At 40.5% G+C, this 16,014-nt stretch overlaps 1 long non-coding RNA gene across 1 annotated transcript in view; it reads left to right on the plus strand.

The window, feature by feature from the left end:
* LOC122827957 overlaps positions 1-16,014 on the plus strand; it is a 102,645-nt gene that overhangs the window by 34,297 nt on the left and 52,334 nt on the right. The gene's annotated exons all lie outside the window — the stretch shown is intronic.

A 16,014-nucleotide genomic window follows, 5' to 3' on the forward strand; every position in this document is an offset into this window, starting at 1 on the left:
TCCCTCTGCTCCACCTCCTCTAACATCTGTTGTGTCCAGTCATTGAGCGGGTGGAGGATGAGGTCAAACCAATCTCTATGCAGATTATAATGACTTCCTGTGTGTTCATCCTCTTCTCCTTTCTTCCTCTTCTTCTTCTTTTCTCTTTTTGATGGAGGGGGCTGATCCCAGCGGGGCTTCTGGGAAGGATGTTTGCGTGCTGAATGGGTCTCCATTACACTAAAACTCTTGTCCAGCTCGATTCCCACCAGCTTTCAACTAAGACTGAGCGTACACGCTCACGCGCAACACACACACACACACACACACACCCACATGCATAAGTACACACAACACCATGAAACCGAATACGGGGACATGCGTGATCGGATAGATGGTGGACTCCGTGCTACAAGGCGGGAGCTGCATGGTCGTGAGTGACAACATAAAGTAAAAAGATGACAGGCAGAGGGTCTCAGTTACAGCCTGATGGTCAACAGAAGCAATTCAAGCTGCTTTGAACATGGATCAATCCTTGGTACCAAAGTGACTGAATTACCATTGGCCTCAGAAACCTCCTGGGGCAAAGACAGGATGTTTGCTTCTAGAACGCAGCATGAGACCGCTGCATCGTCTGTGTTTCTAGTTGAAGGTTCGTCACGATAGCACGTTTTTGCTGGACGATAAATCGTCCCAGAACCTATTGCGATAAACGATAAGATTGCTGTTTCGAGAACACTATCAAATAATCTAGTAGTAAGAATGGCATAAAAACTCAAGAACATGTTGTCAAAGATCAATCAACTTTAAATTCTAATGAATGTTTAAACACTGGAACTGGAAGACATTTGGAGTACCCCAAATAAATGAAGAAAACAACAGAAATGACAAATAAAATAAATTGCAACATCTCTGTATGCAAAATTATCTTTAATTTAAAAAAAAAGACAGTTGAGACCAAAACACCTGAAGAGACTGAGAAAAACAATGAATCAAGCAAATGAAAATGATTGAGTTTCTTTTAATTTGTCATGTCATTAATTGATTTATTGTGATTTATTGTTTGTTGCGACAGGCCTTGTTGAAGGACCTTAAGAATTTGAGCTGCTGTCAGGTTTTATGAGGCCACCAATTGCAGTAATGGTAAAAAGTAAACCAAAAGGCATTTGCATTTACCTCTAAAGTCCAGTTTGTTTGGAGAGGTGTGAGTTCCCTATTCAACTCTCAAGCGGACAAATAAAAAAAGCAAACTCTGGTCCGTCTCAAAACTTTGGTCTTGAGACGGACAAGAGACCGCTCCAAAAGCAGGAAGCGGACTATAGCGCAGGGTATTCTGGGTAAGTAAAAACAAAACATCCTTCAACTGCTACTCCATTTGTGTTTACATTCTGTGAGAAAGGAACCTTCTTTTAAGGTTTTGTGTTGTTTCCTTCAGTAGTTCTTGGCACAGCGCCACCACAGGCGAGGGAGGGAACAGGCTTCTCAAAGGGTTTGGTTCGTTAGACACAGTGAAAGCAAACGGCACCAGCTGAAAATGTAACAAATGCTGCCAATTTGTAGTCCAATCGAGCCGAGTCTGCTGGACTATCAGCTGTGAAAACACGTCTACAGTTGATATCCACGTGCGAGTCCAGCAGTGAGTCCAGAAGTTATGGATCGTTTGTGTCTTAATCCATCGAAACAATGAAATATTGCCAGAAGGACTATTCTTACTTTATTTTTGTTGAGCTCTAGCAAAAATACGATCGTATTAAAGAAGCTGTTGATTTAGGCCTGACTGAATGTTCTTCAAAAGAATTATATTAGATGAAAATTGCAGTTTACTTTCCTACTGATATCAAAGTTATAAAAGCTGTGGATGAAAGTAACTTCACATTAAAAGCAACCTTAAGGTCAAATTTTCTCATTTCTCAGTGAAAATGCTGATCACAGTTGGGATGCTCCTCAGTCTGAACCTCAAAAACGGACTTCGGGGCTTATGTGTGCTTATGGACATTTTTGAACGAAACGTGTTAAAAATCTGTAAATGTGACGTGTGTGTTTTTATTTAGCCATGTGATGCAAGACTATTTAAAATCAACTTTTGCAACTATAGTAGATAGGCTTTTACTGTAATTTCATGCTTTTCCACGCATTTTCAACTGGACTTTTAGACCTGGACTTTGACTCTTGACGAATATTTATGACTGTTGTCATGAAGCGTCATTTAGTAAAGAATTACACTTTTTATGCAAAGTTTCTTTAAAAATTGCACTAAAACTCAATTAAAAGTACCAACTTTGCATTGAAGTGTCAACGTTTACCAAATAAAGCAACCTTGGCTCTTTTAATGGACTTTTAATGCAATGTTTAGCACAAATTTGCATTAAAAGTGTCATTATTTACCAAATAACACTTCATGACAACATTCATAAACATTCATAAAGACTCCTTCATCTTCATAACAGATGTTATGTCATATTTATGACGTGACACGTCAGTCTTATGAACAGCCCGTCAAATAAAGTGTTACTAAATATAAATATAGACCACTTTCCTTAGACCACTACTCTACAATTTGCATTATTTGCTCTTATTTCAACTGCTGACTTGATGTTTTCTTTATTTTTCCTCTCCTTAGAAGCCACATCTGGTCTGTTGTTCTGTTTAGCTGTGGGGGGTCATTGACTGAGTTAATACTCCCAGTAAGAAAAAACGTTCTCCCTCTCTTGCTGTTAACATTTTATGTTTAACAAAAAAAAAAAAAAAAAGTACTCCTACATCGAATCTTCTGTTTCTTTTAGTGTGTATGCTTTTGGTCTTCTCAAATCAAAATGTAGTTTTCACAACCAGATCCAAAGCTCAGTGTGTATTTTTCTAACCTGACACTGCTTCAGGTTTCTGTAAGACTTTAAATTGGTCCTTAATTATTGTTTTCTCACAAACCTCCGAGACCTTCACCTATCATCCACATTGAAACTCAGATTAAATTACCCACAGGTGGACTCTATTTAGTAATCAGATAAATTACGAAGGAAACTGGTCGCACTAGGTCTTACTAAGTGTTAACAGAGCAAAATGGACACCAAATACAAGTATTCAAAAGTAGACTAAAAGTATACAACTGTTGTCCGGGTTCTTCAACCAGTTTATGGTCTAAACTGATGTCAAGGGTCGACTAGCGTTCGCCAAACGGAACGTGGAAAACTCCGTGGTTTAGTGGAAGAAAGTTGTTTGGTCTGATGATACCAAAATAGAGCATATTGGCTTTTATTGAAGACACCATGTTTTTAATAAACTGCACGTCACCTCAAAAACACCCTTCCCACTGTGGAGCATGGGAATGTTTTTGTTTTTTTGTGTCATTTTCGCCCCTCAAAAAAAGTCAACTGATCACGATTGATTTGTTAAAGCAATGAAAAGGATGCAACATCCATTTATAGTGACTATAAGAATCATTTTCCTTCAACTTTATAAAGGATGTGCTATTTTGTGTCCGTTATTATAAAATCTTTAAAGTATATTGAGGTTTGCTCCTGTTATTAAACAAAAAAGTGGAGCGGCAGAGTTAATATCAAGCATGGCATTGTGCAAGTCTCTAAGTTTTGCAGAGCGTTTCTTCTAGCAATAAGAAAGCTAACTTAATTAACAGTTGCTAAAATTGGAAAACAGAGAATTATGCAGCGAGAGAAAGCTCATGAATATGTTCATAACAAAGATGATGGAAAAAAAACAACCCATGTAACCAAAGCGTAGCGCCAAAATAAGCAGTGAGAGAAAGTCGATCTGTTCCCAAGAACGCTGCATCCATGAAAAACCTTACAACACTACAACTTAGTGTTTTTGTGCACCCTTAAAGGTCTCTGCGAAATGTTTTATTAACAAGACCCAGCAAGTACACATATCTAGCTAACATCTGCACCTTCGTAATCTCGTCTGATGGCATTCCTTCCCTCAGAGGGGCTGTTTTAGTTGAACCTGTCGCCTAATTAAGAGAGAAACGACCGTGCCATGAGGAGCTGGCTCAAAAAAACATTATCATCTCTTGCAGCAGCTATCCTCACCCGTCTCTTTTCCTCCAGGATCCTTTTTGCACTTGCGGTAATACCCTATCCCCCCTACCCATTTGTCTGTCTGCCTAATCAGCTGGGGCGTACACGTGGCGACGGCAGCCATCCGCCAAAGCAACACAGGGAAGGGCAAGTCGCTCATTAGCATGAATTCGTCTTTTCCCCCCCATCTCTACTCATCATTTTCTTTTCTTTTTTTTTTTTTTTTTGTTACACCCCTTTACGCCTTTAAAGCCTCTGGATCCCTTTCCTCTTCATCTCAGCTCTTCGTCTGGCTCCATTTCTTTGTCTGGCTGAAAAGCCTCAGAGGAACCTGCCAGTTCTTGAAGCCATTCGGCTGCATCTCATGCGCCTGCCTCCAAGTCCCAGCCCGGTGAGGGTGAGGCGAAGGACATGGTGTTACATTCCAGTTAACAGGCAGCCCTGGCGCTACACGTCGCCACGGGCCCTTTTTGTGTGCAGCGGGCAAAATGACTGAGCAGCACTTAAACAATGAATGACTGGTGACGACATGGAAATGATAGCGCTGTGAATACTGGATAGCCAGGGGTAAGTGATGCCGCTGCCTCTTGTCTGCAACCAGTGGCTGCAATAAAGAAGTGCTGCTGCTGCTGGTCATGGAGAAAGACCACCAACTCTGTTGAGTCAGGATGTAGAATGCCGTAAAAATAAAGCATTTACTCAGTTTAGCCGAATACCTGTTTGTGTCAACAACTGCCGTCAAGTGTTTGATTCCTTTACGTTGATATGATGTCATTTTTATTCATTTATTTTATTTTTTCTCCCCTCCAGGGGGTCTTTTATGAAAGTAGGCTGACAGGAAAGGGGGAAGACATGCGGTAAATGTTGCCAGGTCCGGGAATCGAACCCGCGACAGCCGCGTCAAGTAGTCATGGCCTCCAAACGTGGGTCATATAAGGCCACCGCAGCACGCCCTATATGATGTAATTTTAAAAAACTGTGTAGAATGATGGACCCAATGACTAAACATTTAAGGGTGACAGTGAAGGGGTTCCTTTAGCCTCACTTCAGAGCTTTTGCACATGTCTAGGCTTTGACTACGCAGCTTCAAAACCATTTTTTCCCCCAGAGATTCAGAGGTGAACCTGCTGGTTTGCTTCATATTGTTGTGTAACTGTGTAACTGCTCTTGAGCTTTATGTCATGTTGTCGTTTCATCAAAAACATACCTGTAGTGGTGCTTTGACCTTTTAATCTCCCGTGGTAACCATTCAGGAGTGTAAAGCGCCTGATTAGACCGAGCGCCATCTTCCACGACGAAGCTCCTCCCTCACAGAGCAGCCTTCCTCCATAACTCTCCCACTCAGCTCCTTCAGACTAGCTAGCAGCAATTAGCAAACACCTGGTGGAACTGCTGGTGAAAACGTTGTTAAAGGGTTATTAGAGGAGTCATGTTGTGATGACTTGCTGACAGTGGAGTTTCAGAAATAGCAGGAGTTTTTAAAGAGATAGAGGCCCAATTACACACCGTTAAAATATGAACTCATATTTGACATAGCATTTTTATAACAACTACAGATAATGTAGTTACTTGACTGCACTATGAAGTGATACTGTGTAAATGATACACATAACTCTGCCCCCCTGCTGGGCATTCTCCTTCAGGATTTCCTGGTTGAGAGCAGAAATCAGAATTCCAAAATATGCAATTATTGGTCGCCATGTTTCATCTAGCCAAGCTCCCAGGAGGTTCAGAGCAAGCATATAAGCAAAAATTTATAATGTAATCACAAACCAAAGGTGGGCAACGACTTGATAAAAATATATGAATGAAATAGATGTGTGTTTTAAACCCAACAGCTGGTCAATAAACAGTTACATCAAGTTTGTGGGGATTTGTTTTTGTCTTTGGAAAAAAAAAAAAAAAAAAGCAGAAATGTAGAAACTAATAAGCTAAAGTGCATGAGGGTTGTTGATTCTAATGTAGTGTGGGTGTGGCTGTCACACTTACATCAAGGTTTCAAACTAATGAGGTGAAAAACAAGCAGTTTTGATTAAATTTTCATCACAGTTTCCAAAAAAGCTTCATAAAAGGGCAAATTCTATCCACAAAATAACAGCTCATCACAAACATTTTCTAATAGGATGCTCTATGCCTTCTGGACTGTAACCCAAGAAGAGAAAAACAGTGGACTCTTAAAATTTTAGTCAGAACCACTTTAGTCTGAGACGATTATTTCCATCTGCAATAATTTATACTTGGCAATACGCCTGTTTTCTAAGAGAGCAGCAGTAGTGACCCTCCCCCTTATATCACTAAGTAGAACAAGCATCTGTAACAACACACATGGTGTTGATTAAGTCAGGCACTGCATGAAACTGAGGTGCTCGGGTGGAGGTGGGTTGGAAAACAATTGCTTGCAGAACACCAAGGGTGGCAAGGGTAAAGCGGCTGAAGTGGAGTGTTGAGTACACACTGGCCTAAAGGGGGCGTGCTGAGAGTTAGAACTGACCCTGGGTGGAAAGCGATCATGAACTGTTTTAATCAGCAGCAAAGTTTTGTTTTGTTCAACAGCTGAACCTATTGCAGCGGCCATTTTCAGTCAGGACTATATTCAGTGTAGTTTTTCAGGGTCTTTAAAGCCGTCTCCAACTATTACATGGATGTTGTACTGGAAAGTAAAATAACCCGACACCACAGCGCCTTAGGAAAGTATTCTGACCTCTGGAACTTTCTCACGCTTCGTCAAATTACAAAAAAGTCGACATTTTATGTGACAAAAAATTCATCGAATGATTAGAGTACCTTGATGAAAACGATCTGCCTTGAAGCTTCGTTAAATTTTATTTACCGCACCGTGTTCTATATGTAGTCTGAATATTTTTGCACTTCCATGTAACACACAATCACTTGTGAAAGGCAGTTCTCTGACTCAACGCTGTGCTTTGATTCCCTAAACCCAGACTTTTGATAATCCAGTCAACGTGTTGTTAATTTATACATCTGCAAATCTAGTTTTAACAACCTCCTGGCGACAAAAACCTTGTGCAACCCCTGTTATTAACCGCGTTCACGTCGAAATTCCCACATCCTGGCAGCAATTAGTCACATCCTGCAACGGATCTAACATGAAGTCTTAGAAACAGAGCATGGACAAAGTCGATTTTGAGTTTGAAAATATGTGTAACTGAAGTGTCTTTTTATGTTTTCTTCACTTCTTAAATTAATCATATTGTCTTGGAACTTATAATCTGTAATGTATGGCAAACAGTAGTAGATTGTGTCTTTATGTTTGTGAGTGGGAATAAGAAAGGATGATGTGTTATTACTAGGCAATGGAGGTAAGGACTTGACTGAGTTTGATGGTTAGACGATGGAGTCACACAATCTGCAAACCTGCAGCTCTTGTTTAGTGCTCCAGGTTTGTAGTAATCACCATCCGTCATGATGGTCATTGAAGGCACCAGCTGTTAATTGTTGACAAGATCAAGAGCAAAGGTCCAATCCAACATGTGAGCTACTTAACCGTGTTTTCCATCAACCTCAAAATAGCGTAAATTGAAGACAAAAATTAATTTTCTCAACATAAACACGTCGATTTAGAAGAAAAAAAAATCACATTTTTTGATAAAACGATTTTGCACTTGGATGAGATGGGTTTTTCAGCCATTTATTGAAACATATGTTTCAATAAATGTATTTTGCAAAACTGCAATGGAAACCTCTTTTTCACATCACGAGAGTAATGAGATGTTACTACTGGCGGAAACACAGAAGAAGACAACAAGAAGTGATAGGAGGGTGATTGTTTATTTTTATTTTTTATTAAGGACAATGCACAGCTGGCTCCTCCAGCATCGCTTAGTTCATAAAAAGTTGTGTGTCACTGGAAAGCTTTGAATCCATAACTCCTCTTTAAAATGGCTGACGACAATTTTCCAAAAACGCCGCATTTGTATCATCTACCAAGTAGGCGTGGCCTGTCACTCCAACTCATGAGTAAAACTCTGTCGTCTCCTCTGATTGGCTGATAGGTGATGAGTGCCAGCTGAATTATGCATATATCTCAGGTAACCGTTTACTTCCGTTACTGCCGTGAGTTTTAATGACTTGTGTGAACAAGTTTATTAACGTGTCGATGATTTTCATTCTGACGAGCAATTTTGATGACGTCATAATTAATTTTATTTATGGTTTTGGTTGTGTGTGATTCTTGTTCATGTTTTTTATTTCTTGATTCGGTTTGTCGTGTTTTATTTTGGACATTTAAAATATCTTCCAACATCAGTGTTACGTTTTCTTTACAGTATTAAAATGTATCAGTATTCAAACAAGCCAAGTTGCATCTATAGGCTGTTATCTATACATTATTTGAAAACGGTCTCAAAAACAACATGTCGCTATAATTGCTGGGAGAATTCATCGTCCAGCAGAATGTGTTATTGTGACTGGCCAGCAAATAGCACAAACTTCACATTTGAAAATAAAAAGCAAACGTTGACATTTTGTCTTGTAGAAGGTAAAACAATATTTTGTGAGTTTGATTTTCAGTTTTAGTTGTTTAAAATCAATGTTTACCACTCACAGCTGTTCCGTTGCGCTGCGCTACTACAGACCTCCATGTTTGCTCGCATCCTTCGTGACTCCGTCTCCGTTACTGACAACACCAAGGATAATCAGTTTATATAGTTTGATGCTGTTTTGCCCTTAGAAAAAAAAAAGAAGACAAACAAAGAAGAGACCTGCTTCTGCGTTTTAAAGAGAAAGCATCCATTAAGTGCCTTGTTAGTCTTCTGCTTTTTTGGGATCAATCCCAGTTTCCTGGAGGAAAACGGCCCTGTGTGAAGTCTGTGTGAATGCGCCTGACACCCAGCTAAGGTGCGTTACGTGATATCTGCCAGATGTTGGTCGAGTCTGGGAGTGTTGAAGTGTCTGGTCACAGTGTGCAGGCAACGCGGACCAGACTTCTAGTTGTTTATCCCAGAGGGGGAAAAAACGGGGGGCAGCAGAGGACTTAGAGGTGTTGAGGGCGGATAAGCAGCTGTCTTCTTAATTCCTCGCTGAGAAAGGGACTTTGCTTCTCTCCAAAGCCACTCTTGGCTGCCCCTTCGGCCGGCTACGAGTTTGTAAAGTCGCGAGAGGAGAAGAGGAGAGAGATCATAGCAAAAAAAAAAAGAGAACGAAAGAGGTTGGACAAGAAGAGAGGACGGGAAATGAGTAGATGGCAAGAGGAGACAAACAGGGAGGATAGGAGGACAACAGGTGAAGCGTGGATGGGCCCACACTGCTGCCTGTAGACCCTGTTAGAGTGTAAAGAGGGATTAGGGAAGGCAAAGAACTAGGTTGGAGGATGAGTGTTGAATTAGAACAGGACCCCTGAGAAGCAAAGAGAGACCGGAGGAGGGGGAAAGGAGAGGAAGACAGGGAGGGATGGAGCAGGACAGAAATAGAGGACAGGAAAGACACGACTCAGTCTGACGGAAGGAAGAGGAAAGACAAAAATAGAGAGGAGGAGGGAGCGGGAGGCGGAAAGACTGGTGGAGGGGAAAAAAGCCGAGTGATGAATAGACTCTCTGACTGCCACCAGCTCCAAGCGCCGGTTCCACCTGGCACCACGCGGTTCGTGTTTGCTAACAACGCCGACGATTCCTGGCTCTCCTTTCTGCACCTGGACTAGCTGTTTCAAAAAAAAACAAAAAAAACCTCTTTATGCCAGATTTATGACGCGACACGTAATTCTGTTCCAGATAGCAAAACTGGTGTAGCTGCTCAGTTTTTCCTCCCACTAAATTAAACTGGCAGAAGTTTGAAAGCTTCCAGTTTGTTGTACAGATTTCTGTCCTCTCTATGCGATCGCTGCGCTCGGAGCCGCTTCACACCGAGCGTCCGATGCCAGCTGCGTTCTTGGAACCGGAGCTTGGAGTAAAATCACAGACAGAATGGCTTCAGTTTAAAATCTGGGTGTCATTTCCGTCCACACGAGGTAAAATGTGTTGCGTAAATGACCAGCAGACAAGTTTAAAAATGATTTATTCTATCGCTCGAATGCAACCATGGAAATTGCAACACTCAATTCTTTCTTAAGTATGCAGGAGTCAACATTTTCCTGAACCAAATTTGTATGTGCCTTCCTGGAAAGTCTCTCATAAACATTACATTGTCTCTGTACAAAACAAAATCTACAAAAAATAAACAATAATAGTCAGAATAATAAATCAGACGATGTACTGTATGTAATGATAAAACCGTGAAACATACCAAGAACAGAGAAGGTTTGTTGCAGGTAAGGGCTAAAATGAAAATATAATTCTTTTATAATGGATTATTGGTGATTTAAATGAAAAAAATGTGTAACCTGATATGGTCTCATATGTATCAGCAAAATATCTAGTAATTCAAAAATGGATTAGAGTAGGGATCAGCAGTTAGTTCTTGAAAGATAATTGTGCACTTAGTTAATTGCAAATTTGTGTTTTCACCTTCAGCTTTCACACTTGAGCAATTTGGTTTAGATTTTTAAGGTCGGAGTTCAAACTTGTTGAATCTGTTCTGGTTAATCTTCCCATTTCCTCCAAGTTCACTCAGCTTTGCTCTGTGTGACATGATGCGACCAGGAACCAGGAAGTAAGTGGCAACAAACTGTAAACTTAAAAAAAAAAAAAAAGACTCCATCCTGGTGTTTCCTCTAACTGAGATCTCACTGCCGTCTCTGAAACCCATATCCCACCAGTAAACCCAGCAGATCTCACAACGGCACTCCAATATTTTGGGTAATTTTTTTAAAATGTATTTTTGCGAAGATTAAGCCACTTTAAATGCCGAGCTAGAAATGCACTTCCCATAAATGATAAGTATCAAGCACCAAACTTGGCACAAATACTCCTGAGATGTTACTATTTTGAAAAAGCACACGGGCCATTTGAAGTTTAAAATGGATTGGCATTTCCAAGATGGCTGCAATGCAGCTGTGTAAATGGGAAACTTTACCACAGAATCTTACCACTTTGATTGATTAGGATCATATTAGTGTCTAAAAGTTGGTTTTGAACTAGGGGACATTCTACTCTAACCTTTGAAGGAGCTTCTTTACACTTCTACGTGGTCAAAAATATATATATAGTTACATAGCAGAAATCTATGCCCAACATGGCAGCCATCTTGAATTTCAAGTGGCCCGCATGGATTTTCAAAAGAGGAATGTCTAAGGAGTATTTATCACCATTTGAAAGATTCTTCTAAAATATTATGCTATCTGCTGCATCACAATACAACATGTTTATTTTTCTAAACATTGCATGTTTGAAAAAGGTAACATTTATTATTATTAGTAGTAGTTTGAATGTTTCCATGTTCTATCGCATTAAAACTGATGGGCTCTACCAGCTACAATTTTCTAATGAAAGTTATACAAATAATTCATCTTATGTACATACAAGTGTAGTAGAGTCAAGTGTTTTTTTATCATTATTTTTTGCCTTGGTGCCCCTTAATGTCAGTAATACAGGTCACTTGCTGAGTATCAAAATGAAACGCCATTAAACGTCTGGAGAACGTTTACAAGATGTTCGGCGAAGGTCTATAGCAAACGTTCAGCAGATGTTCAGCGAGCGTCCGCAGTCAACGTTCTCTGGACGTTTAATGGTGTTTTGATGTTTGGCGAACGTTGGCAGAATACAACTTTCAGGGCATTAAAGGTTCAACGCTAACTGGGTTTAGCTGTTTTAAACCGTGACAGTCTGGATTCCACTGTACTGCACTAGAAGACAAATTGATCTGAATCTGGACTGTTTTGGAACGAAATGGATTGATTTTATATTAATCTAAACTCAACTGTATATAAATAGACATAACTTACACTGACACTTGCAGGTCTTTTAATGTGGCTTGAGGTGACATTTGTTGCAGTTTGGTTCTGGGTAAACAAACCGAGATAAACTGAACTCAGTGATGCTCAGCATTTTGACGACAGCGGCGCCATCCATTATTTGAATAAACAAGACTGTTCAGAACAAGAAGGCTTTCTGTGGCGCCCAAAAATAGATTGCCATCATTTTAATTGCCAGAATTATCCGTGTACCCTTTTAACTAATAAACGACGTTTATTGAATTCAGCCGCTCCACCTTTTGTTGAGTTGCGCTTCTGACTGCAGAGCACGTTGTTAATTAGTGACAGTCTTTCTCACTCCAATCACTTTGGGGATTTGTTAATGACTTTTTTGTTTTGCAGCATGGATTTGTTTGCACATTTTGTCAAGAGTTTACACGTAGCGCTAAAATCAGGTTGCTGTTTCACTGTAATACGTGTGCTAAAAGGTCAGAGGTCAGCAAGTCTACGGGTCTATTGAGAGTCATGGAGAGAGGGGCAAATATGCCAAACACAAAGGTTATTAGGTTGTACACAAGCAGAGAGAATTTGTTGCTGCTCATGTTTCCTTCTCTGTCTTGGTGTGTGTGTGTGTGTGTGTGTGTGTGTGTGCGCAGAAACACTCAACAGTGAATAGGCCTTTGCAAGAAAAAAAAAAAAAAGGCTAAAGCTCTGCCTGCTTTTAAAGCCATTAAACGCTGCAGACAAGGTCAAACTGAGATGGTTTGTTGCTGAGCAAAGTGCAGAAGGAGCAACATGATTCTGAGCGGGTGAAGGAACATCATTTGATGCCCCCCCCATGGAGAGAAGACCATTTGTCATCGGCCGTCAGGTTTTCTCTCGCACGCAGTTAACGCGATCTTAAAAAAAAAACAAACAAAAAAAAAAAACAGCGTCCCGAAATCCAACGTGTGCAATGTCTGTTCCAGTGCTCCATCATGGGAGTGAAAAATGACATGTTTTTTGAAAATAGGAGAAATTTTTTGAACAATAACAATAAATGTTGTTAATCTGTTGCTAAGAGATGACCGTGTTTTCTGGTAACCAAGTACCTGATCCAACGTCTGAGTTTTACTTTTGCAAAATTTAGCAACTGTAAATTTACTGTGTCTAAGCAGACAAACAGTATTTCAAAAGAGCTTATGTTTTCTTTTTTTTTTTTTTCCTCCACCAGGGGGTCCTTTTTGTGGGCTCTAGTGTCCCTTTTTTCATAGTAGGCTGACAGGAAGAAGAGAGGAGGACATGCGAATGTCGGGTCCGAATTGAACCACAGCCCGAGGACTGGGGCCTCCAGGCGTCGCTGCCCTCTACGAACACGAGCTTATGTTTTCTAAACAATAATATTGCTTGTTATCAATTTGGCTTTAAGAGATGAGCGTTTTGTTTCCTGTAACGAAGTGCCACGAATTATAAATCATATTTTTACTTTTTGTGATGGCCGTTTTATAATATATTTACCACCAATTACAAAAGCATTTTTACTTTTCTGCAAAATTCACCAACTGGACAATTCCTGTTAAATAGTGAGTACTAAAAGGTAAGTATTATTTCAAAAGAACAGAAAATATCTTATGTTTTTTGAACAATAACAATATTTGTTGTTACTAATAACCAAGTGCCACAAAGTAAACATCTGATTTTTATTTTTGCTAAATTTACCAACTGTAAATTTCTTGTGTCCGTGTATTAACATTAGCACAAACACTAGCAGTAGCCTTTCCCCTAAAATAAGCTTTTTAGCTATTTTGTTTATTTATCAGCCATGTTTAGCACACTGAAAGGGGGAAGTCAATGTAAGACAACAAGCTAGTTATAGCCCACATGCCACTGGCAGCATTTAGGCTAACATTAGCATTTTGGCTAATTTTACCTTACACACTAATTTTAACACACTGAACGGGGTAAGTCCATGTTACTCAACATTCTTGTGATTCCAAATGCTATTGATTAAATTGTAGCTTACTTTAGCATAGATGCTAATTTTTAGCATCAGAACGCTAGGTTCCAAATGACGGTCACAGTTTAGCAGGTCCCGTTTAGATTTCTTCAGCAATCTAAGGGGGGTTGCGGTGCGTGCGTGCGTTGTGAGCTGGCGCAAGACTCAACCCTCGGCATCCGGTGTACGATTTTCAAAATAAAAGCTCCTCCAGACTCAATACATAGAACGGACATATTTAATTATTTCTTGCGCGGCCCGGTACCAATTGGTCCACGGACCGGTACCGGTCCGCGGCCTGGTGGTTGGGGACCACTGCTCTATTTTATTTATTGTCATAGTTCTAGAGTCAGTGTGCAAATTAAATTGTTACATCTAGAAACTAATGGTCAGTCGTGAAAAGGGGGTGTAGTGATGAACTCAGATTCGAACATTCAGAGACGCATAAGGACAGTTGCAACGTCGGTCCTCTATTGCCTGAAGAACATTTCCAAGATTGAAGGACTAATGCCTCAGCAAAACCCAGAGAAACTCATCCAAGCGTTTATATTTAGTTCCATTGATTACTGCAACAGTGTCTTCACAGGTCTGACTAAAATATCATCCAGCTGCAGTTGATCCAAAATGATGCAGCTGGTGTTCTGACTAAAACCAGGAAGATAGAGCACATCACACCAGTTTTAAAGTCCCTCCACTGCCTTCCTGTAGCTCAGAGAATAGACTTTAAAATACTTCTTTTAGTTTGTAAATCACTGAACGGTTTAGACCTCTTAGGTCTTCTGGTTCTGGTTCTGCTCTGCAACCCAGAACCAGAAGCAAACATCTGCTTCTATGTGGCGCATAGCAGCAGCATTCAGCATCTGTCCACCACAAATCTCCCAGAAAACTACAAAACAGCCAAAACACAGAGGTCCTTTAACTCGAGGTTAAACCCCTCCACCTGTTTAGAGTTGCATTTGAACCATAATAATAACACAATGTAATGTCTGTTCTTGGTTTTCACAACTGTGGACTATCTGATGAATTTTGGATGTTTTTTTTTTTTTAAATGATGTAAAATACTTTGAACTGCTGGGTTGCTGAAATGTGCCATGCAAACAAATTTGATTGATAATAAAAGTACTTACCTGCAATGAACTGATAAGCAGCGGCTTACAATTAAGCTCAGTATCACAACAACCATTCTATGTATTCGTATATTTAATTGATGACAAGCTCTTTGCACATATCTGACGGTATTTTCACGTTTATTAATGAGCTACAAGTCACTGAGGGTTGGAGGGCCTCTTCAGATTCAAGTCAAGTTCATGTTGGTTGCTAGGCGTCTAAATCATTTTTGGGTTAACCGTAATCGAAACGAAAGCAGCTCCAACCACTGGTCAAGGTGGGTTATGGAAACTGGATGGCTGGACGGACAGACAGACAGACGGACGGATAGACGGAAGTGACGTGATGGGAAGCGCTTCTCCGTCTGTTCTGGTTTACGAACGTCTGGCTAACAGTGAGGCCTGTGAGCATAACCTTGAACAAAGTGACATGGCAAAGCTGCAGTCTCACGAGAAAAACTGCAGACTGGCTAATAAAATGTGACAGTGACAAGCTGTTTATAAATCGAACACGGCGGCGGCCGCGTGTCCTTGCAGAGGTGTGTAAGTAAGAGTCGGTACATGTCAGTGAGAGAGGCTCCGCAACACGGCACCAATTCTGGCGGTAAATAATGCCAAACAATAAATCACTCCTGCGCTCACGCTGATGAGATTCTCACGGTTTCTCCTCTCTTTTACCAACTATCTGCACAACAAATCAATACGGTTGCAGAGTAGCTGCTCTGGAATCTTTATGATGCTGAAAATGACTTTTGCCCCCCACCCGCTCCTCTTATTGATCCCCGCTGTGTTGATGCTTATTCGCACGATTACGCTCTCAACGTCAACTGGCCTGGACGAAGTTATCACATTAAAGGCTTGAGCTAGCTTAACGTAGCGCCGTACGGCAAGAGAAGTTGGTTTACCAGAGATGACGGCAGGATTTATAGCGCTTCCTGCTGCTGCTGCTGTAACTATGCAAAGGAAACCCCCAGCATGCATTTCTGCTGCGCTTCAGGTGCTGAGATAAAACATGCCTTGATGATAAATCAATAAGAATTCCCGTGTGCCCTCGAATGTCTCGTGCGCGTACTTGTTATATGCGAGTCTCGATTTTAATAGCATTACTACAGTAACTTA

The sequence above is a fragment of the Gambusia affinis genome, linkage group LG03 (genome assembly GCF_019740435.1).
Source record: "Gambusia affinis linkage group LG03, SWU_Gaff_1.0, whole genome shotgun sequence".
NCBI lineage: Eukaryota > Metazoa > Chordata > Actinopteri > Cyprinodontiformes > Poeciliidae > Gambusia > Gambusia affinis.